Source organism: Miscanthus floridulus, chromosome 18 (assembly GCF_019320115.1).
Source record: "Miscanthus floridulus cultivar M001 chromosome 18, ASM1932011v1, whole genome shotgun sequence".
Classification (NCBI taxonomy): domain Eukaryota; kingdom Viridiplantae; phylum Streptophyta; class Magnoliopsida; order Poales; family Poaceae; genus Miscanthus; species Miscanthus floridulus.
The window spans coordinates 83,284,741-83,303,697 of record NC_089597.1 but is presented as its reverse complement, the minus strand read 5'-3'; the positions used below and the strand labels follow the sequence as shown (position 1 = coordinate 83,303,697).

Here is an 18,957-nt window from a genome sequence, read left to right as displayed (position 1 = left end):
AACACACAGATACTTGAAACATGCACTTATTACTACTGCAACATGTTCGGACTACTATTGAAACACTTAAAACAAGCACTTAACACTTTATGAAATTAAGAAATGACCAAAATAAAAGTTGGAGATCTTGACGAGTTATACAACTTTTATATTCATCACATTTATAGCTGAAATCATTTAGTGGTTGAAAATCAGGTTTAAAGTTGTCATTTTTTGATATTCAAAATTTGAATTGTCCAAAATTAGTGACAAAGATAAATGACCAGACTAAAATGATAGAGCATGATTTTAGAAAATTTTAGAAAAAAATCCATCATATTTAGAGTTAGTATGAGGGAGAAAAACTAGTTACAAGTTTTAGCCATAGATTAGAAAGAGAAATCATATTTGTTCATCATTGATCATCATGAACAGTTGTGATTTTTCTTTTTAATCTCTGGGTAAATTTGGTAACTAGTCTTTCTCCCTCATACCAACTCCAAATGCGATGATTTTTTTCCTAAAATTTTCTAAAATCATGCCCTATCAAGTTACTGTGTTGATTTGGTCATTCTTTTCGTTTGACAAAGTTTGAGTAATTCAAATTTTCAAATTTAAAAAAATGACAAGTTCTAACAAGATTTTGAAACACCAAATGATTTTGGCTGAAAAAGTGATGAATACAAAATATGCATAACTTATCAAGATCTATAACTTTTATTTTGGTTATTTTTTCATCTGACAAAGTGATAGTAAACATTGTTTACAAATCAACATGTCTCTAATATAGTTCATGAAACTATGAGTGATATGTGAATTTGTGAACAATGTTTACTAATACTTTGTCAAATGAAGAAGTGACCAAAATAAAAGTTGTAGATAGTGATGAGTTCAACAACTTTTATGTTCACGACTTTTGTAGTTGAAATCATTTAAGGTTTCAAAATCGTGTTTGAAGTTGCTAGAATACTAGTGGAAAAGCGGCAGCTTTAGCATAAGCATGAATCATTTTTAATTGATTTAAGGTGTGTTGACTAAATGCAATACCCGAACTTGCTATTCCTTTGAATTTCCAAAAATCCAGAATTCTGATAGACACTAGAAATAGTTGTTACAAGTTGTCATTTTGAAACTCTGCAGTCTCAACATGCATCCCTTGTACTGAAAAGCTTAGTCAACTATGACCTTATTAGTCGGAGAGATTTAGCAAGCACTTGTCTGAACTTGTTATGCTAGATGATGATGTGTGAGTCATATATTCAGTGCATGTCGATATACAAGATTTTATACTCTGTTCAAATGTTCAGACTACACACACTGTTTGATTCAAGAAGAGATATGCATTTGATGAACTTATTGAATGTCCTCTCTTAGTAAATAGCACTATACACCCCTGTTTTCTTACTTTGTTTCGTGCTTAGTGTTCCTAGACCCTAGTGATGTACTGTCATAGTCAGAGTCGAGATAATCACCACTAGAGGGTGTCCTGGGTGGAATCAGTTATTAAGGATGAGAAACTGGATCATCATGAAATAGAAGTACAGATGTAGATGAGAAATTAGATGGACTGATTCTTGCTTTGATCAAATGAGGAGACTGCCACAACCTTATATAAGCTAATAAATCCAATCCTGATGCTAAAAGCCTGGAGCTAACAACCTTATCTTGTATCTAGCTAACAATCCCATTTTTAATCTTATCTCTCTAACCAAACTAATCCAGTCTCCTTCTGTACATGAGGGTTGGTTCATGGACATGCTGGCTCATACCCCCCTTCATCCACACCCATGACATGTACCAAGGATTACAATCGGGGTATTGTTTAGTTGGCCAACAGTGCATCTGAATTACCAAGATACGCAACATAGCAGATGTTTAGCTAGAAAGAAATTGAGCACAGCCAGGACTGAAAGCAAAATGACAGTTTCCTTTGGTGTTTTACAAACATAGAAAAATTGATGAGTGATTTGCTTAAGTGGTACTTCTGCAATGCTATGATGCTATTTTTTCTCTGACACAAGCAATACAAAAATTAGTTGGCAGTGAGTACTGAAAACTGAAACATGGAGCAGTGCTCTGCTTCTCTCTCAGCAAATTACGTTTTGCAATCTGATGCTAGCTGTGTATGTCCTGTCGTCAAGCCTGCCTGCCATTCACAACTCGTGGTTCAAACCTTGTACCAAAATTTGTATTGGATTATACCGTGTTGTATATTAGTTTTTTGGCCAGACATACTCTGGATCTGCCACGGGTTTAGTCACGGTAGGATGAAATAGTATGCAGCCTATGGAAGCATGTCAAAAGACTCTGTGCACTGAGAACTACTATGTCATGATGGCTGATGGAATGCAATCCTAGTAGCTCATGAGAAGGCAGCTATGGCATTGTTACCACAGATCTATGTTCGGGAGTAACTGACATGCACATATACTTTGTTGTTCATTTAGTAAATCAGAAAGGAAAACGTTGTTAACTTTTTTAGTAGCTCTAGTTTTCTGTTGCCGTTATTTTTCCTGGCTGAATGAGCATGTTTGCCTTATTGGTAGTTTTGGGGCCTCTACCACCAGCCTCTTTAGGCTTGCTTGACAAATAAATTTTTTCACCGAATTATGGGTCAGCAGCTAAAAAATTATTTTTGCAAGAATTTTTACTTTTTGCAATTATGGGTGAGCAGCTAAAAAATTATCAAATTCTTATCCATTCTATAGAACATACTGTGCATTTGGTTGTGGTGTGCATACTGTTTTGATATTTCAGTGCTGTATGGACTTTGAACCAACTTGAATTTAGTAGCTGACCAGCTGTCATGATTATGCCAAATAATTAAGGTTATTTATTCAATGATGACAAATTAACACCCTATTCTAAACTGGGGCCGAGTGTGGTTCATCTTTTATTTTCAGATTGAGAAGTCATTTTGCAATTATGTTTGATTATGAGTTTTGGTAGCTATTCCATGTAAAATGATTATGCAAACTGGTTGGTTTTGTGTTGTTTTCTATGCTATATTCTTGTCTCTATCTAATTTTGTAGAAATTTACGGTATGTCTACAGTCATGCTGATCATCTGGAGCATCACAAGAGTCCTTTCATATTTCTTTTCTAACCTGCATACAGTGAACACCAGTTAACTCTATCATAATCCAGCTTTACGATCAACTCTTTCTCTTTTGTTCTGATCTCATCATTAAAAATTTGGAAGCGTTAAGGTTCAATTCTCACAGGCGAAGCTATCTGATGTGGCTAGTTCTTTCTTGTTCTCCTTACGAAACTTCCTTCTATCTTACAGATCTATCAGGCAACAGAAAAAAGAAATTCTAATGCATATGAGGTAGCTCATATGATGATCGAATGGCCCCCTACTTATAAGCAGCTATCGTTTTTTGCCACCTTTCCTATCCTCTATGTTTGGAAAGCAGCAGCTGCTTTTTTATACATTTTCCTCTCTATGTTTGTTAAGCAGCTGTTGCTTTTTTTTTGCCAAATTTCCCCTCTCCTCTCCTTCCCTTTGTTTTGTCGATGATGAAATTATCTAAGTCCATACATTATATGGAATATGAGCTGATGATTAAGAACTTGTGAGGAACTTGACATCATTACCAGCCGCTCCTACTGTCTTTTTCTATATGCTCACTGTTTTTTATATATGCTCACTGTGTTTATGATGCCTTTATGCTTCAAGTTCTTTATCAAATGATGATTGACATGTTTCTGAGGCCTCTACCTCTACTACTACTCTTACTACTCATTTTGTGAGTTAGTTTGAACTTGATTGATAGCTATTTTCTTCACTTCCACTAGGAAATGGACCCTTGCTATGTTGTTTTCAACGGGAAGAAACTTGGGATTTATATGTCTTGGCATGAGGCTAGTGAACATGTGCTTGGGTTCAAAAATGCTATACAAGTACAACAACTATGACCATACACTTAGAGATTTCAATGCCTATGTTGGAGCAGCAACTACCTCCTCTAATCTGGTCCCAACTGATTATGGTGAAAGCATCCCCTCAGAGTGGTAAGAGTGGTTCTTGCAAGAATGTGGTGATTATTAGTCTGTTGGTGATGGTGTTTGGACTTTAGATGAGGCTTTCCATGAGCTACCAATGCAACTGCAATACTTAGGCCTGTAATGACACAATTAGATGGTCGATATAGTTGGATAACATAATTGTATGATGATTTAATTATGGTGTCTGAGGCCTATTAGTTTGGATAACACTAATTTATGTTGGCAGCGATATTTTGGTTGCACAAGCAACATTATCTATTAATAATACTGATGCTGCTTTGTAGACCCTCCTCTTCTAGTCCTACTACTTCTACTCTTCTCCTCTCCTGTCCTCTGCTCCTACTTCTCCTACTCCTCTCCTCTCCTGTTCCTCTACTATAACTGTTTTTCTTGACATAAATTTAGGAGAAGATATGGCTGAACTCCCTTCGCCGGATCTACCAAATAATTATGTGTATGATCTGGGCTTCCAACCAGCATTGGGGAGGGCAAACCACCCATATCCAAGCATAATAAGTAACATGTTTTAAAGACACCTCTATAGATATTTTGTTCTGATATATATAATTCTTAAATGTAGACAATTCATCATATACCATGGTTCAGAGAGACACTCTCAAATTTTAGGGTTGATTTTCTCAATGTTGATATATTCCCTATAGATGGTCGACTCAAGCAATGTTGAATTGGCTTTTCTATTCTCGCTAGGGCGCGTAACCAACAAGGTATGATTTTATACATCGATAGGACGAGCATTGGTCAACCTCATAACATTACTGCGCAAAAAATATACTATGCAAGCATGTTTAAGGGCACTTCAAAATATTAGGTACAATATTCCTACATACTCCTCCATGAGGATTGCTGCTTTGAATGTGGGCCTCCACCACGATATTGGATTGTTTTGTGCAAAGCTTGCTGAGGACAACATGATTGATGTGGTCAGTCTCATAACTTATATCCAGATCAATTGTTATGTCTATATATATGCATGGTTCTTATAACCATATTTTTCCCAACACTTGCATATTCAGGAGAACGACGTAACATACGTAAGTTGTAGCTTTGAAGCCATTTTAAACCAGGCCATGTATCACTTGGATCGTTATAAATGAAAATATGGTGGCCCTGTTCTCACTTCAGAGGGAATCCAGGAAAAAATTCTTGTGAGTAGGAGTGAAGATTCTCGACCAATGTTGATCGTCGTCAGTAGACCTTGTGAACGATCTTGTGAAGCAAGGGAGAGTGCACTAGTAAATACATTGCGCTACATCAGTGACATTTTGGCATATAAAATGAATGATCTGCACTTCTTCGAGTACGTGGTACGACGTTAGAAAATTCTAGGAAGTTAAATTACTGTTAGTTGTAATAATGAACTGATCTAAATTATTATGGTTTATAATAAACAAATTTAAATTATTATGTGTTTGTAATGAATGGGTTTGTAATGAAGTAATTTAAATTATTATGGGTTTGTAATGCATATATCTTCTTGTCAATTAGTTGTTGATATAATGTCCTTGTGAATTATATTATATATATATATATGTATATATGTTCTGGTCATATTTAAATTTTTAAATTTCAATTTTTTGTGTATGAAAATGTACTGTAGGGGCGGTTCTAGAGTGAACCACCCCTACAAATAGGAATTATAGGGGCGGCTGGTGTTACAACCGTCCCTACAAATTATTTTTTAGAGGCGGCTGGTGTTACCAACCGCCCCTATAAATACAATTATAGAGGCGGCTGATGACACAAGCCGCCTCTACAAATTGATTTATAGGGACGGCCTGGGAACCGCCCCTACAAACCCTTAATTTGTAGAGATGGTGTGGTAGGGGCGGCTGGCAAAACCGCCTCTACAAACCATCGTCAGCCGCCCCTACAAATGCTTAATGTAGTAGTGTTGGTGCACCTCGGCTCCTATGTCGCTTGGGCTAGGCAGAATGGTTAGTAAATAGCGGCACTGTACATACGTCTTGATGGCTTCGCTAGCTGCGTGAACGGTAGCCACGATGGAACTGATCGAGCTCGGTGACAAGCCAAGCGTGAAGCGTGTGTACGTGTGGCGTGAATGGTCATCGACTCATCATCTTCCACGCGCCCATGCCGCGGGACCTATCCGAGCAGGAAGAGCTGGCGCTCCAGTGTGAGCTCACCTTCCTGCCGTCGAGGTCGAGCATGGCCTCGCCGTAGCACGACTGCCTCAACATGCTCCCGATGAGTGCACGCGTCCGTCCAGCCTTCCGGCGCGGGCCATCAGGTCCACCATGCAGCTGTTGGGCGCGACCTTGTGCTCCAACCGCATGCGGTCGAAGCACCACAACCCGTCCTCGTCGAGCAGCCTGGCGCGGCTACAGTCGTTCAGCACGCTTAGGTACCCGGTGTTCCTCAGCCAGGGACGTCTGCATAACGGTGTTTAGCCTCGCGGTGTTCCTCACTAGGGTGCAGTGAAGGTTCCGCTGACCATGGAGCTATCTTCGCATGCATGAGAGCTCCATGCCGCCCGGCCAACCCGAGAGCATGCACGCCGTGAGCAGCGGGCCACGGTCGAGGCCCAGCTTGATGTGCCAGGCAACGGGCGCGTTCCCAACCTCGCCCACGCGCTCTGCGTCTGAGACGGACGGCGCTGCCGCCGCCTCCAGAAAGGGCTACGGAGAGAGACGGGTTTGGGAGAGACAGCCACCGGGCTATTTTGGACAATTTATCTGCCCGGTCCTATATGTCAGAGCTCCCAAACCATGAAAATCAAACAGAATGGAGACAGAATGGCTTGAGCGACAAAAAAAGTTTCGACCAGTGACACCTAGGTACGCTCGAACTTTTTAATGGCACGTAGATAACGACCATCTTTTATAATGGTATACAGGAAAAACTCTCACTAAAGATAAGCAAACTGATAGCAAATACACTGCCATGACGACATGGACAACGTTTTGAACAGAACAATAAAATAAAATGTCCATACGGTTACTACGTGATGAACTAATTAATAACCATGACACAAGCCAAACATGTTTATTATATTTCAGGCCACAAAAGCAAATTGAACAGCTAGCTGCATCATTGAGGAAGAAGCACCAAAAGCCAAAAGTCATCTCTGAACCAACAACCTCTGTCAGAGCATGCTAGAAATGCCAATCAACCTCATATCAACGATTCTGAAAAAAAGGAAACAAATGGTAAGTCAGCGTACTCAATATAATTCCCAATGCATTTATACTACATGTTGATTGAATGTAAGCAAAAATGGCAGTCAACAAAAATAACAAACTACCTTAGTTACTGTTGCCAGCTAATTTGTCCCTTAGAATCTTCAGGCCAATCACATGCTCAGCCCTAATATCCTCTGTCATCTTCCTAGTGTCCATACTCATTCCAGTAAAGCAGCCTCCCTCCTAAGCCTTACTGTTTCAACCTTCCTATCAGAATTGCGTTCCTGGGCCTCTAAGAACTCTTCCTGTCGTTTTTTTGCTGCAGCTTGAATGTCAAAGAATTTCATCAAGTCTTCATCTAAAACAGCATTATCATTGTTGACTCTACCTTTACCATTGCGCGTTGTTTCTTAGCTTGTTTTGTCCCTATAGGACGTTCCTTTTCTCCTACACCTTTTGGCGTCCCTGAGATGTCAATTGCCTCATCTTCATCATCCAAACTCCTTCTATTTGGTTTTTCAAGTTCTTCCAAGACTACATGCCACTTGGGTTCATCACGAAGAACCTTCCAGCAGTGTAAAACTGTGAATGGGCCTTCCTTAGGATAGTCATCCAAATAAAACTGCTTAGCCATGTCTCTTAGCTGGTCATCTGAATATCCGCTACGATAAACTGAGGTAGCCTTCTTCCAACAAGCATAGAAAAATCCCACCCATCTCTTAATTTTTTGCCAGCAATCTTTGAGACGTTTCACCTCTTCTTTGGTTTGTAGGTGTAGTGCTATTGTATAGTTCATGTACATCACCCCAGTAGCTCTCATTTTTCTTGCATTTCCCATTGATTGGGTCATTCGAGTGAATCAGCCATGTACTGACCTGAATTTAGCATACATGATTAGTTGTAAGTTCATATATTTGTGAAGGTACAAAAAGAAAGCCAACGATCAGTGCAAAAGTTAGTGATAAAATTTTACTTACTAGCCTCTCGTCCTCCTCTTTATCAAATACAACACACTTTGCAGTCCTGACATTGTTTCCATCATCTAAGTTGACAGTTTTGCCTTTCGATCTTTTTTTAGCATTTTGGTTTCCTGAATCACTACTTTGTGGTTCTAATTGAGATCCTTTCCCATAGGTGGCCATGGTGCCGAAACATGAGGAATGAATGGTTGCTGTCCAGTTTGGAAAAAGCTCATAAAACCGCCAGGTGGATAGTAATCCATACCACTGAAAAATCAAGTAACCCATAAAACATCAGTGTTACTTCTACTGGAACTAATACAACTACTAAACTAACTATTTCTAGCAGTAAAGTACACAAAACATATTGGCTACTGTTAAAACTTGGAACAATCATTCAGGCTGCAAGTACAACAAAATGAGACTTACCAATTTGCGGATGTGGCCCCTAACGATGTGGCTTGTGGCAAAGGTCGAGGCCACCATGCTGTAGAGCAGTCATGGCGTCATACCATCAGTTGAGAGGAAAAAAATTATCGAGAAAAAAAACGACAAGAGGGCAACATAAGCAATGTGGGGCTAGACCATGGGGATTTTGCAAAGGTACATAGGAGGAAGTGTGAACAGATTTTGCACAGCTAACATGGATCTACAAGTAATCTTGTATAAAGAAATAAATCTCCAAGTGGATTACCTGATTGGCCTCCTGGAGTAGGAACAGTAGCACCACCACAAAGAAGCGCAGGAATATGAGCAGATGAATGAAGCGTAGGAGCAGGAGCAGATCCGGTCAGATATGCAGGAGCAGGTCTGTCCTGATCTGGTGGCGGAGCCATCTGACGCTTGGTTCGCTGGTTCATCACCGGTAGCCACGAATGGATTTAGGATACAATTCGATCTAGGGTTCAGACTGGGGAAGAGAGGTCGTTGAAAAAGGAGGGATACGGGGAGGGGCTAACCTTGCTTTTGCAGAGCAAATAAATCGGAGAAGGCTGCGTCAGTCAGCATACCATCGGTCACCGACCAGGTGTGAGTCGACGTCGGTCAAATTGGTGCCACCGATCTTTCGCACCGTGCACACAACGACCTTGGCTGGGCAGCTACAGTAGCGTCGCTGCTATCGTCCATCTTCAAACCGTCTATCATCGCCAGCGGTTAGTCCGACGACGATGTTTGTATGGTTCCGATACCACTTGTTAGCCTACAGGATCACCGGCACGGGTGAGTAGACCACTCACCAGTTTTCGACCACGACTATCGTTGTCCGACAATACACTATGACTAGAGGTAGAAGAAGGAAGAGAGAATAGAGCGCACACACTTCAAGAGCACCAGCGTTGGCCGGAGCTCTGTAGAGGAGATGACAAAACTGAACTCTCTCTTTACTGAGTTGCAGTGGCAAACTATATATACAACTATATCTATCTAATCCTAGTTAGGGATGAAAATGGATCGGATACGGACGGATATCACCAATATTACATTTGTTTTCGTATTTCTGTCCGGATTCGGATTCGAATACGGATAGTGTCAACTATGTCGGATAGGATACGATCGGATATTGACATCATAAATATGCGATTTGAGTATTCGGATACGGATACAGTATCGGATGTTGGATATCCGGACTCGGATACGGACAGATCTCAACCCCTCTAAACGGATTCGGTTTCGAATACGGTCGGAAAATATCCGTACCGTTTTCATCCCTAATCCTAGTACATATATATCAGGCTCACATGTTGCTACAGTGACTAGATGTAACAGCAGTATTGACTTTGACGTATACCCCTGCTGTGGCTATAGTGCGGCAGAAGAGCCATTCGGCGCCTGCCCCTGCTGTGGCTACAGTACCACAGCAGGAAGCCTTTTTGGTATCATCTTCCCTGTCGTGTGTTCACGCAGGCAGATTATCTACCAGAGAGCTCGTTGAAAAAGGAGGGATATGGGGAGGGACTACCCTGGCTTTTGCAGAGCAAATAAATCGGAGAAGGCTGCGTGAGTAGCTAGATTGAGGAGGATTCACGCGTGCAGCCATGGAGGATTCCGCGCAACGGAGGATTCGCGCACGCAGCGAATCCGAGTGCGGTAGAAAATGCCAGAAGAAGAGCTAGTGGAAGGCGATAAGGCCAGCGATTTGGCGCATGGTGCTGTGTACGAGATGAGCGACAGGAGAGTCGCTGGCTCGATTTTTTTTTGCACGTTCTCTTTCCTCCACATAGGATGCATGCTGACATGTACATTTAAATAGCTAGCTGAGTCAGCTTTGTTGGGGACGCCCTCAGAACTAGGGTGAAGCCTGAGAAAATTCACATTGGCCTCGTCATCATAGTGGACTGAAGTGGCACCGACCTTTTTCATGTCAATAATTGGCTTTGCTCTATGGAGCAGTATAGACTGCAACTCAACTGCATTTGGCTTTTTACAACAGTTCATTAATATATTCTCTATATCCGACTTCTGCTTGGACTTCTGCAATATCTTCTATTCAACTGAACACTTTGTAATGAGCTGGTAGACAACTACTGGTTGGATCTATCCAATCCAGTGAGGTAGACTGGGCCTGCAAGTCCATAAATGGGTTGAAGTCAGAGATCACCAACAATTAGTGCCCACAGGACTATAAGTCTGCATGGAAGAGAATACAACAAGCTACTAGCATAAATAATTGCTTTATCACCAAGGTCACCAGCCCAAGTTGACATAAAAAATATCTGAATATGAATGGTTCACTTTCAGCTCTGTTAAATTCTTTTATGGTTTCCAATTTTGATGAGAGCAATGTCTTTTATGGTTTCCTATTTTGATGAGAGCAATGCCTGGCCATCAATGTTGACCAGTGCCAACACAAGCATGAAGTGGATGAAAGGGAAATCAGACTCTTATGTCAACGTTGTCCAAAATGCAGTACATGAACATGTTAATTGTTAAGATGAAACAATCAAGATTATCCATGACGCATGTGGGCTCCTTTTTATGTAATTGATAGGCCCTCTGCCCAGGTCGTGTTTTTTAACAGAAAGACTCCATATAACAGGAAAACAGTGAAGACCGGATGATAGAAAGCATTTATCAAAGAACCATACCGTTTATATTTGTACCCCATGTAAGAAAGAAAACCCTCAAGATTATCAAGGTCATGGTCATTTGCGAGAAGATTAGTACATGGTTTCCTCTTTTTTTCAGTCTTGTAAGCAACTGGACATCAGAAATTAAGAAATATTAACCCGTGTCCTCAACTGAAAATTGAGCGTGTCCAGATCGGAAACAACGAGGATTTCGAAGATGTCCTTTTGAAGTATTGGAAGCAACTGGTCTCTCATGGGAAGGCCAACAGGCAGAAAGGAAACGGAACCAAAGAACAGAGAAAATGAATTAGCTAAATAAAAGAAGAATATAAGAGTAAAATAAAGAAAGAGGAACAATAGAAATAAAAATTGAAAAATAGGCCAATCTATTAGCCATGTTAGGTTATATAAAGAAAATAAGGCAACTGATAAACAACAACAATAAGAACAACAAAACCTTTAAGTCCCAAATAAGTTGGGATAGACTAGAGTTGAAACCCAGCAGAAGCAATCAAGGTTCAGGCACATGAATAACTGTTTTTCAAGCACTCCTATCTAAAACTAAGTCTTTGGGTATATTCCATCCTTTCAAGTCTTCTTTTATTGCCTTTACCCAAGTCAACTTCGGTCTTCCTCTGCTTCTGTTCATGTTACTATCATGGCTTGGGATTCCACTACGCACCGGTGCCTCTGGAGGTCTCCATTGGACATGTCCAAACCATCTCAACCGGTGTTGGACAAGCTTTTCTTCAATTAGTGCTACCCTAAATCTATCACGTATATCATCGTTCCGAACTCGATCCCTTCTTGTATGATCATAAATCCAACGCAACATACGTATTTTCGCAACACTTATCTGTTGAACATGTTGTCTTTTCGTAGGCCAACATTCTGCACCATACAACATAGCAAGTCTAATCGCCGTCATATAAAACTTGCCTTTTAGCTTATGTGGTACCCTTTTGTCACATAGAACACCAGATGCTTGGCGCCACTTCATCCATCCTGCTTTGATTCTATGACTAACATCTTTATCAATATCCCCGTCTCTCTGTAGCATTGATCCTAAATATCAAAAGCTATCCGTCCTAGGCACTACCTGACCTTTCAAACTAATATCTTTCTTCTCCCAAGTAGTAGTGCCGAAGTCACATCTCATATACTCAGTTTTAGTTCTACTGAGTCTAAAAATCTTTGGACTCCAAAGTCTCCTGCCATAACTCCAGTTTCTGATTCACTCCTGTCCGGCTTTCATCAACTAGCACCACATCGTCCGTGAAAAGCATACACCAAGGGATGTCCCCTTGTATGTCCCTTGTGACCTCATCCATCACTAAGGCAAACAGATAAGGGCTCAAAACTGACCCTTGATGTAGTCTTATCCTAATCGGAAAGTCATCCGTGTCTACATCACTTGTTCGAACACTAGTCACAACATTGTTGTACATGTCCTTAATGAGCCCGACGTACTTCGTTGGGACTTTATATTTGTCCAAAGCCCACCACATAACATTCCTTTGTATTTTATCATAAGCCTTTTCCAAGTCAATAAAATCTATGTGTAGGTCCTTCTTCTCCCTATACCGCTCCATAACTTGTCTTATTAAGAAAATGACTTCCATGGTTGATCTTCCGGGCATGAAACCAAATTGGTTCATAGAGACCCGTGTTATTGCTCTCAAGCGATGTTCGATAACTCTCTCCCATAGCTTCATAATATGGCTCATCAACTTAATTCCCCGGTAATTAGTACAACTTAGAATATCCCCTTTATTCTAGTAGATCGGTACCAATATACTTCTCCTCCACTTGTCAGGCATCTTGTTCGATCGAAAAATATGGTTGAACAGCTTGGTTAGCCATACTATAGCTATGTCCCCGAGGCATCTCCACACCTCGATTGGGATACCATCCGGTCCCATCGCCTTAAGTCCTTTCATCCTTTTCAACGTCTCTCTGACCTCAGATTCTTAGATTCTCCGCATAAAGCGTCTATTGGTGTCATCAAAAGAGTCATCCAACTGAAAGGTTGTGTCCGTATTCTCACCATTGAACAATTTGTCAAAATACTCTTGTCATCGATGTTGGATCTTATCCTCCTTCACCAAGAGATGATCCCTTTCATCCTTAATGCAATTAACTTGGTTGAAGTCCATTGTCTTTCTTTCATGAACCTCTAGCCATCCTATAAATGTTCTTCTCTTCTTCCTTTGTACTCAAATGTTGGTAAAGATCCTCGTACGCTCTATCCTTTGCCACACTTACAGCTCGCTTTGCAGTCTTCTTTGCCACCTTGTACTTCTCTATGTTGTCCACACTCCTGTCATGGTACAAAGTGTCTATAGCATTCTTTTTTCTCCTCAATAGCCCTTTGGACTTGATAAACCTTCATATAAAATGCCAGTTCTATGTACGCACTAAACTAGAATTTGTAGCTAATCTAAGAGTAAACTAACGATGGCAGAAACAATAGTACAAAATAAATAGTACCAAGTAATCAGAGAAAGGTAACAACTGACATTTTTAACATGGATGTTAATGGTAAAAAAATGGAAATTTCAATCAAGCAATTGCCTAAGTGTTTAGGATCAGAGGGTAATAACCACAAAAGTAAACAGTAATCCCATGTATGAATCCAAATTCTAATTCGCTTAATTGATAGTATGACTTAAATACATCTTATTGGTAGAAGCCAAAAGGGAAAGCAGAAACTGTTATATTCATCCAGTGAACATCATATGTTATCCAACAAAATAATCTTGGTATTCATCCAGTGAAATGATGCATGGTTTTCCCAAGAAAGGTATAGTGTAGTTAACCAGTATATTTAACAAAAGGAATGAGCAACCAACTGTACCACCAAGGACAGGAAACACAATATAGTTACCTAGTAAAGAAGCAAGGTTGGAACAAAAATATGACATGTTGTCATCTTTGTAGGCCAACTAATCAGTCATTTGCACAAACAACTGATGTGCACATATGGAACCAAATCTAACCAAAAAGATCTAGGCATGAACAAAGCACAGGTGCGCCCATACAGGACTGCACCATGTTCCATATCTAAACATGTTGTAGTTCACACATTTTATTTAAGCATAACCCAGTCCTCTATGGGATAACCCTATACGGGCTAAGTCATTACAGTCGTAAAATCAATGGACTGTGAAAAGACAACATATGCACTAAAGGAAAGAACAAGGCTCTAGCACCGTATATAGAGGCGAACCATCTTCAGTAACTTCATAGGCCAAGAAACCATATGGAAGGTAACAACAGGCTATGACAATTCCAAGTAATAAATCATAAGGTCTTCAAATGAGAAATATGGCAATCAAAAAAAGGGGAAAAAGAGAAAATGACAAAACCTCAAAACTAGCAAAGGGAGTCTGTAAGTTTGAATTAACATATAAGATAGTGAAGAGTCCTGAGAAATTCTTTGCCAAGCTGTAGATACACAACCTGATGTTTCAGCTTTAAAAACACTCTAGTACCATCACTATTACATATGCTCGCACTATGTAATCTAATATCTGAAACCCCACTAACAGCAACAACAACAACAACAACAAAGCCTTTAACTCCTAAACAAGTTGGGGTAGGCTAGAGTTGAAACCCAGTAGAAGCAATCAAGGTTCAGGCACGTGAATAGCTGTCTTCCAAGCACTTCTATCTAAGGCTAAGTCTTTGGGTATACTCCATCCTTTCAAGTATCCTTTTATTGCCTCTACCCAAGTCAACTTCGGTCTTCCTCTACCTCTCTTCATGTTACTATCCTGGCTTAGGATTCCACTACGCACTGGTGCCTCTGGAGGTCTCCGTTGGACATGTCCAAACCATCTCAACCGGTGTTGGACAAGCTTTTCTTCAATTGGTGCTACCCCTAATCTATCACGTATATCATCGTCTGAACTCAATCCCTTCTTACCGCAAATCCAATGCAACATACGCATTTCTACGACACTTATCTGTTGAACATGTCATCTTTTCGTAGGCCAACATCCTGCATCATACAACATAGCAGGTCTAATCGCCGTCCTATAAAACTTGCCTTTTAGCTTCTGTGGTACCATTTTGTCACATAGGACACTAGATGTTTGCCGCCACTTCATCCACCCTGCTTTGATTCTATGGCTAACATCTTCATCAATATCCCCGTCTCTCTGTAGCATTTATCCTAAATATCAAAAGGTATCCTTCCTAGGCACTACTTGACCTTCCAAACTAATATCTTCCTCCTCCCAAGTAGTAGTGCCAAAGTCATATCTCATATACTCAGTTTCAGTTCTACTGAGTCTAAAATCTTTGGATTCCAAAGTCTCTCACCATAACTCTAGTTTCTGATTCACTCCTGTCCGACTTTCATCAACTAGCACTACATTGTCCGTGAAAAGCATACACCAAGGGATGTCCCCTTGTATGTCCCTTGTGACCTCATCCATCACTAAGGCAAACAAATAAGAGCTCAAAGTTGACCCTTGATGTAGTCCTATCCTAATCAGGAAGTCATCCATGTCTCCATCACTTGTTAGAACTCTAGTCACAACATTGTTGTACATGTCCTTAATGAGCCCGACGTACTTCGTTGGAACTTTATGTTTGTCCAAAGCCCACCACATAACATTCCTTGGTATTTTATCATAAGCCTTCTCCAAGTCAATAAAAACCATGCGTAGGTCCTTCTTCTTCTCCCTATACCGCTCCATAACTTGTCTTATTAAGAAAATGGCTTCCATGGTTGACCTTCCGGGCATGAAATAAAATTGGTTCATAGAGACCCGCGTTATTGCTCTCAAGCGATGCTCGATAACTCTCTCCCATAGCTTCATAGTATGGCTCATCAACTTAATTCCTTGGTAATTAGTACAACTTTGAATATCCCCTTTATTCTTGTAGATCGGTACCAATATACTTCTCCACTCATCAGGCATCTTATTCGATCAAAAAATATGGTTGAACAGCTTGGTTAGAAATACTATAGCTATGTCCCCGAGGCATCTCCACACCTCGATTCGGATACCATCTGGTCCCATCGCCTTACCTCCTTTCATCCTTTTAAACGCATCTCTGACCTTAGATTCTTGGATTCTCTGCACAAAGCGCCTATTGGTGTCATCAAAAGAGTCATCCAACTGAAAGGTCATATTCATATTCTCACCATTGAACAATTTGTCAAAATACTTTTGCCATCGATGTCGGATCTCATCCTCCTTCACCAAAAAATGCTCCCTTTCATCCTTAATGCACTTAACTTGGTTGAAGTCCCTTGTCTTTCTCTCATGAACCCTAGCCATCCTATAAATGTCCTTCTCTCCTTCCTTCGTACTCAAATGTTGGTAAAGATCCTCGTACGCTCTACCCTTTGCCACACTTATAGCTCGCTTTGCAGTCTTCTTTGCCACCTTGTACTTCTCTATGTTGTCCACACTCCTGTCATGGTATAAGCGTCTATAGCATTCTTTCTTCTCCTTAATAGCCCTTTGAACTTCCTCGTTCCACCACCAAGTATCTTTAGCCTCGCCTCCACTTCCTTTGGTTACTCCACACACCTCTGAGGCCACCTTCCGAATGTTGGTTGCCATCTTCTCCCACATGTTGTTTATGTCCTCTTCTTCCTTTCAAGAGGCATCTTTGATAACCCTTTTCCTGAATACCTCTGACGTCTCCCCTTTCAGTTTCCACCACTTTGTTCTTTCAATCTTAGCTTGTTTATCCCTACGAGCATGCACCTGAAAATGAAAGTCTGCCACCAAAAGCTTATGTTGAGAAACAACACACTCCCCTGGTATCATCTTGCAACCCAAGCATGCTCGTTTGTCCTTTCTTCTTGTGAGGACAAAGTCAATCTGGCTAAAGTGTTGTCCACTACTGAAGGTCACTAGATGAGATTCTCTCTTTCTAAAAAAGTGTTGGCTATCATCAGGTCAAAAGCTACCGCGAAGTCCAGTTCCTCCCCCTCCTGATTCCTACTACCATACCCAAAACCTCCATGAACTGTCTCAAAACCTACGCTTGTAGTACCTACATGCCCATTAAGATCTCCTCCTATAAAAAGCTTCTCACTACTAGGTACAGCTCTAATCAGGCCATCTAAGTCTTTCTAGAACTATCTCTTAGCACTCTCGTCGAGGCCTACTTGGGGGCATACGCACTAATTACGTTCAAGACCATATCACCAACGACAAGCTTGACTAAGATAATCCTATCTCCTTGCCTTCTCACTCCCACCACACCATTCTTGAGGCTCATATCAATCAAAACTCCTATTCCATTTCTATTCGCGACTGTCCCTGTGTACCAAAGCTTGAAACCTGTATTGTCCACCTCCTTCGCCTTCTGACTCTTCCATTTAGTCTCTTGAACGCATAATATATTTACACGCCTCCTAGTCGCGATATCAATTAATTCTCTTAACTTACCTGTAAACGACCCTACATTCCAACTACCTAAACGGATCCTAGTTGGTTCGACTAGTTTCCTTACCCTTCGCACCCGTCGACTCAGATGTGAAGACTCTTGCTCATTTTTCACTACACCCGGGCGCCGATGTAGCGCGCCACTAAGGAAGCAACGACCCGATCTTTGCTCATTTGACACCATGCCCAGATCACGACACGGCGCGTCACCAAGGGGTGCCAACCCGGCCCTTGCCCATTTAACACCATACCCGGGTTCCGATATGGCGCGTCACTAAGAGGGTTACGCCCCAACGATTTACTTTCGGGTTTCATCTCCATTAGAATGGCTAGATTTAACGTTGGCTCACCACGCCTATCACAACCCTTCTCCTTTACCAGGGCTTGGGACCTGCTATGTTGAGACAACATAGGCGGAATTTGAAACCCCACTAACAGCAGGACAACAGAAATGAATAAGCTTGCTTTTGCGTATGACACGGATTAAGGCAATGTAAAATCGCCACAAAAGAAGCATTAGTAGATAGATAAGAAAACAATGTGTAGGGACTGTAGTGTCCAGAGAGATGGGGAAGCGGAAATGAGCCTCACCTAAGAAAACAGAGGCGAAAGGAAAATTGAAAAATCTATAACCCTGAAAGGGTACCATGGCTGTACAAATTGCAGTGTTCTATCTAATCTTCTAACCATGATAAGAGAAGTAGAGCAACCACCAAGTAACCTTGAAGCACACTGTAGCATCGGCAAGGCTAGAGAAGGAAGCTGTAAAAAATGGAACATCAACAACTCCTCCTAAGATCGTGTTTGTTTTCAATTTCCATTAGATATTCTGCCTTTTCTGTTTCATTACACAAAGTGTACTGGTCGGTAAATATGTTTCGAAAAATATCCACCACAGAAAAATATACGACAGGAGCCATATTCAAGTTTTGCACCGCAACTCTTCGATTCCCAGCAGTCATCCTGCTTCCCACAGGTACCACTTACTCCTGACATGGTCAGGTCCATCTCCACTGAACAATCTTCCTCGAAATCTCTCTGCACAACAGACCAACACTGTGGTAGAGAACAGTAGAGGTCATCAGAACTACGCTGGCCTTTTAAGCTCAGAATTAGGCTGAATTTAATAAAGTCTAATTTTACATGGTAACATTCCATTTTTAATCAAACAAGGATCAACAAAAGTTTCACGTGAATTGTGAGGCTGTAATTGCACCCAAAAGTGATAAGAAAACAGAGATAAAACAATTTGATAATTCTATGCAGTACTAAAGGGACATACACAAACATGTAATTAAGTATCATGACTGGGAAATCTTATAATGCAAATTAGCTGGAAAACAATGGCTAACAGGGAGCTGGT

General features: G+C 40.9%; 1 pseudogene; it reads right to left on the bottom strand.

Annotated features, from left to right (window-relative positions):
- Positions 1-7,274: 7,274 nt before the first annotated feature.
- LOC136522294 (glutathione S-transferase T2-like) lies at positions 7,275-9,105 on the bottom strand (annotated as a pseudogene).
- Between the last annotated feature and the right edge of the window lie 9,852 nt (positions 9,106-18,957).